The sequence below is a fragment of the Hylobates moloch genome, unplaced genomic scaffold (genome assembly GCF_009828535.3).
Source record: "Hylobates moloch isolate HMO894 unplaced genomic scaffold, HMol_V3 SCAFFOLD_5, whole genome shotgun sequence".
NCBI lineage: Eukaryota > Metazoa > Chordata > Mammalia > Primates > Hylobatidae > Hylobates > Hylobates moloch.
Window position 1 is genome coordinate 76,222,511 of NW_026652280.1, and position 7,138 is coordinate 76,229,648.

Here is a 7,138-nt window from a genome sequence, read left to right on the forward strand (position 1 = left end):
CCACGGTCATTCTACAAAGCTGCAATACCTTCCCAACTCTGAAACATATGCTGTCATCACCCCATCTTAACAAACATTTGGACATTAGAGAAAACAAGTCTTTTCTTAAAATAACATTATTTATGGGAGAAAATCCACAAAAATATAGCATCCCAGGACAAACAGGGCTTAAGATGCAAGATTTTCTATTTTACTGCAAGACACAAAGACTCTGAAATTAATGCATGCCCTATCTTCTGCTCTGGCATATATTTTAGTCTCCTGAGGACCTGCGGGGATCAGTAAGTGTAGAAGTAGCAAGGGAGAAACAGAAAAAAGTCAAAGTGAAGAGAGAGATTTTAGAATGTTAATCTGCAGGAGCCTGTCAGAAAACTCTAGCTCATGGACTATCTGCACATCCAGGACTGAAGCACGGGACACGGGGCAGGTCGTCCAGGGCTCTGTCCACCTTATCTTGTTACCTCTCTTGACTCTTAGAGCCTCCACTCCACACCTCCCATCAATATCTGCAGAAGACATGGCCTCTACTAACACAAGTCTTACTGAACTGTTGGGACAGGAAATTAGAATATCCTCTGAACCATTCCCATGTTCTTTGGTTCGAATTCCAGCAGCTAGAAAAGGCAGATGCTATTCTGATCACTCTCCTGCATGTCTCCAGTGAGGATTATTATAATAAGGTCTGACGGCGCACCCGATGTCTTCATCGCTTTTCTCTTCGCCTCCTTCATCATCATCTCACATCTTTTTTTTTTTTAATTGATTGATTGGTTCAACAAATACATGTGGCATGCCAGGCTCTTTGCCAAGTGCTGGGATTCGTAAAGAAGAGATTCAGTGCCTGCCCTCAAGGGGCTCATTCTCTCGTGGGAGAGACAGACAAAGAAACCCAAGAATTCTGGAGTGTGGGAATGGTCTTCTAGGCAGATGCTAGCACAGCACATTGAAAGGCACGGAACCTCAACAAAACAATAACATTTAGGAACCAGCTAGAGCGCAGATTGGTGAAGAAAGTGGTAAGATTTGGGGCCAGTGTCGCCATCTAAGTGAGGGCATTAAGATTTCAGCCCACGTCAATCAATCATGTCCTATTGATTTCACCCCTTAATATCTCTCCTATGTATCCTTGGCCACTGCTCTATACAGACACTCATCATCTCTCACACAGGCATCATCTGCTTCCAAGCCATCACCATTCTCCTGCAAGAGTTTCTTTCCATAGTTCCCAATGGATGACTTCACTTAACTGCTCAAAACCCTTCTGAGGTGCAGTCAACTGGCTGGTAAGGGCCAGTCCAGGGTCTGGGGATGCCAGCCATGAGACATTGCTTTGAGGGGAAGAGGGAGCATAGAACTGGGTCTCCTGCATCCTACTGCCCAAGTACCAATGCTGGAGGTGGTTTTCCTTCCCATCATCAGCAGATCTGGATATCCAGGATCCACCCTATGGATGTTTTTATGGACAGAGTGGGAAGATGGATATGTTTAGGTTGGGGAAAGAGGGATTGCCAAAGAGGGCAGTATAAGTGAGCTGCACTCCATCATTCCCCTGGCACATTCAATGACTAGTATCCTCTAGTCCTCAAGAGCACCACCTTCCAATGCAGTCCCTGCCTCTCCACGGACCTCTCTCCTCAAACTTCCTCTGAACAACCTCAGCGAGGGCAATTGCCACTCTCTGGGCAGAGTCCAGATATTCTCTCCTACCCTCTGACATCACTTTCTAAATTTGTATATGTAGATAAACTCTGAGCCATTCACATAAAGGGCTTTGATTTTGGATACGCCAAACACATAAACAAACATAAGCTTTCCTTTCACAATGGGCTCATGTAAATTAAAATGTTTGGTTTTCCACCTACGGTCTTGAAAGGGGTTTCTAGAGCCTGTTTTGGAAGTCAGAAAGCAAAAGGTAACTGCAAACATCATTTCACCTGCAGAGAAAATTCTAATCCTCTTGAGGCAGTGCCAAAAATAATACAAGCACACTGCTATCGAGCCAATTACTGGTATCTCCAAGCTTCCGTCTCCTCATCTGTAAAATTGGAATCGAGTTGTATGGATTAAAGATAATGTATGAAAACTGCTCAATTAGTACACTATGAATAAATAGCAGCTACTGTTGTTAACAAATATTATTGGCTTACTGGAAAACAAAGAGGAAATAAAGTCACATTTAGGGAGAATTTCAAAGTGTTCCTAACCTAAAAAAGAAACAAATTAGGGGGAAAAAATCCACTAAGTAATGGCTGAGCTCAGTTTACCTGGCTTAAGAAGTCCCACCCTAGAGAACTGATCTCTAGATAACACCCAAATGCACTCAGTACAACCCCCCAAGACTGGGCTTAAGGCAGGGGCTTGGATTGTCCTGTAAGCTGTGGGAAGTCTGTTCATGAGCCAGAGTAGATAGGAAGGGGATGGAGCCTTAGAGCTGGCTCTTCGGGGTATCTCCTAGTGTGTTCAAAGCAGTTCTCAGGATGGTGGGGAACTACTACACAACCAAGTAAAGATGAGGCCTCCCTGCTCTGGGGAGACCTTTCTCCTTCACAGAGGTGAATCTGAAAGGACACCCAAAGAGGCACTGGAGGTAGGGGCCACTCTGGCCCTCAGAGCAGCCAGCTCAGCTTCAGTGGATGCTGGAGGCAGCAGAGGTTGTACCTGGATCAGCCTCCCTTTCACCATGCAGAAAACAGAGCTCCCCCACCAGACCAGATACTGGAAGCGCTGGGCCAGGCCTAATAGAAAGCAGAGCCCCAGGCCCCACCACACCAGGGCTTATGAGGCTCCTGCTACCCACCCTCCCAAGCCCCAGCTCCACTTCCATGTTCATCAAGCAACCATTTACTGGTAACTGCACTTCCCAATAGACTTTGCTAGAAAGGAATGCCTCAGTGTACTGACAATATCTAAACCTGCAACTCTGAGGACCAGGCTGGGGAACACTGTGTCAACATGGAGGCGTGTCCCACCCCTGAGAAGAAAAATAAGGAATATCAGTAATACCTGCTGGGCACTAAGGACTGACTATGTATCTGATTCGAAGTGCTTCTTACTTAATCTGTCACTGAATCTCACAATAGGTGTTGTTATTAGCATCCATTATCTGGGCCAACTGAGGCCTAGAGGGATGAAGCAACTCCCCCAACATCATCAGTAGCAGTGCCAGGACTGGGATAGAAACCTGATGCTCTGACTGCAGCTAATGCTTTTTTTTTTTTTTTTTTGAGACAGCGTCTCACTCTGTCACCGAGGCTGTAGTGCAGTGGTGTGATCTCAGTTCACTGCAGCCTCCACCTCCCAGGTTCAAGTGATTCTCCTGCCTCAGCCTCCCGAGTAGCTGGGATTACAGGTGTGCACCACCATGCCCAGCTAATTTTTTTGCATTTTTAGTAGAGACAGGGTTTCGCCATGTTGGCCAGACTGGTCTCAAACTCCTGGGCTCAAGTGCTCTGCCTGCCTTGGCCCCCCAAAGTGCTAGGACTATAGGCGTGAGCCACCATGCCCAGCCAGCTGATGCTCTTAATCTGTGCCCTACCCAGCCTTCCTGGGAGGCTTCCCAAGAGCTATACAGAGCACGAGCTCTGGAATCGGGTTGATGGGGGTACCAGTTATTGTTAACAGGAATGAAGATGGGTAATTCTTTCAGACAGCACCCTTGATTAAAACAAGAGAGTGGTGCTGCCTCTCTGTGATTCTGTGTCTCCCTGCCCTGCTCATTCTGACACCACACCCACCCACATGCATGATCATGAAAAGAGGAAATAGATCTAGGAGGAGGAGACAGGACTCCTGAGTGAAAACAACGGGGTTTTTCACATTGGGAGCTTTGCCCAACACCCCCAAGATGAAAAGAGCAGGAAACCGCTGGGGCCGATTGAACACTGGACTTTTGTTGTGGAAAAAGGCAAAGGGAAGCAGGAAGAGACTGGAACAGTTTCTATGGTGCTGGAGGGTGGGGAAGTGGGTAGGGATTAGCTGGAGGGAGAAGGAGAAGCTGGGGTGGAGGGGAACCTCCACTTGCCAGGAGAGCACATGTAGGATGGGAACCCCAGATGATACTCAAGGCATGGCATTAGACCAGAAGCAAGTCTGTGGTGAAATTAGGGAAGGCTCCACTGGCGACTGTAGACAGAGCACTGGACAAGGAAGCGGGAGACCCAGGGTCCAGTCCTGGCTCTGGAGCCCCCTGGGTGGGCTACCCTGGGCACCTTTCTCTCTTGGAGCCTCCATTCCTACCTCTGTGAAGTGAGTGCTGAACCTCTCTTAGCCCTGACTTGCTGAAATGCTGGGACTCCGTACAGAGGCTGACATTAAGCAGGGATCTGTCGTGGGGTGCTGCATTGTGCCTCCAGATGCTGCACGGGAGAGGGCAGAAAGGGCCTATGTGGTGAGTTCACCCTGGGAGCCTCTGCTTGGAAGCTGAAGTGGCCTGAGAGTGACTCAGAAACCACGGAAGCTCCCGGGGCTGATGGGTTCTTATAGATTGTACATGCAGCTCTCCTCGTGAGCTGCAAAACCGCAAGATGGGCTGTGACCACTCTCAAGGAAAGAGCCCTATCTGCAAAAAGCATTCTGCCCTCCAGGTCTTAAAGCAAACACAGACTCAATCCTTATTCCTTTTAAGACAAAATTGCCTCAGGGGCATCAGGGAGGCAGCAGGCCTCAAATGTGTGCCTTTCTAGAATTCTCAATGAAAGCACTCTTTTGGGTATTAATAACGGCAACAGTAACGACAATCATTTACTGAGTGCTGCTTTTGGGACAGGCATTGGGCTGAGAGCTATATGTAATATATATTATTATTTAATGCCCACAGCCACCCCATAAGGAGGGGGAGGTACTGCCATTATGCCAACTTTAAAGATGAAGAAACTGAGGCCTCGAGAGATGAAGTAACTTGGCCAAGTCACTCAGCCAGCAAATGGGAAGAGATAGACTTCCACCCTAGATAGGCAGACTCCAGAGCCCATGTTTTCACCATTATGCTGAAGTACCTCTTTTCCTGTGCCAGTGTGATCTGCCTCCAGGAATCCTGTCTTGATGTTCCCTTCCCCATACAGAAGTCCTCTCTGTGTCCTCTTCAGCTTGATAGTATATCTTTTCATACCATTCTTTGGACATCTCTGTTATACTACTCCAATGGTGTTCCCTCCCCTGCCCCTCCCTGGGAGCTTAGTTGTTGTGATTAAGTATAGGGGAAATGACCCACACTAAACAAACTCATAAGAGACTGATTGATAAACCTGAAATGCAACTTATTAGTTTACACTGAGAAATGAAACCACCCAGCAGACGGGAATCCTAAGGCTGACCGGTCAGCACAGTCTCTGGAAGGACAGGGTTTTGGGAAAGGAAATCAATACCAGAAGGTTCTTTGTTGAGTAAAAGTCACAGGGAAGGGAGTTGATGGATTGACATGTAGGTGAAGCTTGACATACCTCTCTAAAGCCTCCATCCTGCCAAGGATCAGAATATCCAAGGCAAGGAGCCATCTGGGTGTCCTCTCCTTTGGACAGTGCTGGATTTTTCTGGATCCTATGAAGATCTTACCTTTCTGGCTGCATTTATCATGATTGTGGAAGGCTTTTTGTTTCCTTGTTTGCTTAGATTAATTTCTGCATATTTAATAGAACTGAAAGGCAATTTCCCATTGAGACCCACTGAAGAGGAATAATCAATACATACTAGCTGTGCTGCCCTTTGCAGAGAATTCACTTCCGTGTTGTCACTGTAGCCTCACGCTTCCTTATAATGGAGGGACAGAGATGGTAAAAACATGGACTTGGAAGCCAGACCGTCTGGGTTTGAATCCTGGCTCTGTTATTTATAAGCTCTGCAACCTCGGGCAGATTACCTACGTCAGTTTCCCCTTCTCTGAATTGGGGATAATAACAGCACCCACCTCAACATCTGTCAAGAGGATTCAATGAGGGAATACACATAAAGTGCTTAGAACAGTGTCTGCCATCTGGTAAGCAGTCAATACTTGTTAGCGATGATTAATAATTCATTTCATAGATGAAAAAACTGAAGCCTAGCGAGATAAAAAGTCAACTAAGATCATACAGCCAGTAAGTGGTGAAGATATCATTGAAAATCAAACTGGCATCCTTTAAGCACTAAAGTCTTTCCACAGACTAGTTTCTTACCCATTCACTTTCATAACAAGCTGAAGAAGAGCTTATTTAAAAATGCAGGTGTATCCACCCACCGGAATGGGTAAAATTTAAAAGAACGAAAATATCAAGGTGAGGCTTGGACACAGAACAACTGGAGGGAATAAGCAGTAACAGCCACTTTGGAAAAGTGTCTGGCAGTTTCGAAATGAGTTAAACACTTAAGGAATCAGCCAAGTTCAACCAGGGATGCGGAACCACTCTCTCTGTGAATTGCTACAAGGATTTGGCCTTACTCAATTGTAGTAGGTAGTTAAGCAATCTTGTAAGGCTATTATCTTTGCATGTCATGTTGCAGTTGAATTCCACAGGTCAGGCAGTTGGGAAAGGAAGGTGGATATAAAGTGGGGTAGACAGAGCAAACTGAGCCCCATAAGTATGAACTGGAACCCCATGAGGATGAACTGAAGCCTTTAAATCCACATCAGCTTTTGTTGTCTCTGTCGTTGTTAATGTATTTTGCAGAAGCCAGGGTTCATTGCATGGAGCTAACCACATACACACCTGGCCCAACAGTAGGCGATGCCAAAGGGGAAGCCAGGTCCATGCCAACCAGGTGCACCAGCAGTTCAGTCACAATGTGTGTGAGCCACAAACCGACTGCTGCTTCCCTTCCGCCCTCCAGATTCCCTCAAGAGACACCCTCATGTCCCGCTCTAACCAGAAATACACAAAAAAGGGAATTCAGCATAACAAAGCACATTACAAAGCCAACACACCTACCTTATGATCAGGTAATTCCACCCAAGGTATTTACATAAGCGAAATGAGAGCATACGCTCACCAGAAGTAGTGTACAAGAATATCCACAGCAACTTTATTCATAACATCCAGAACCTGGAAACAGCCCAAAAGCCCACCGATAGGAATACGGATAAGCAAATCGTCCCGTAGTCACACGACGGAATACTGCATCACAGCAAAAAGAACCAACCTTTCACACACACTGTGTAGATTAATTT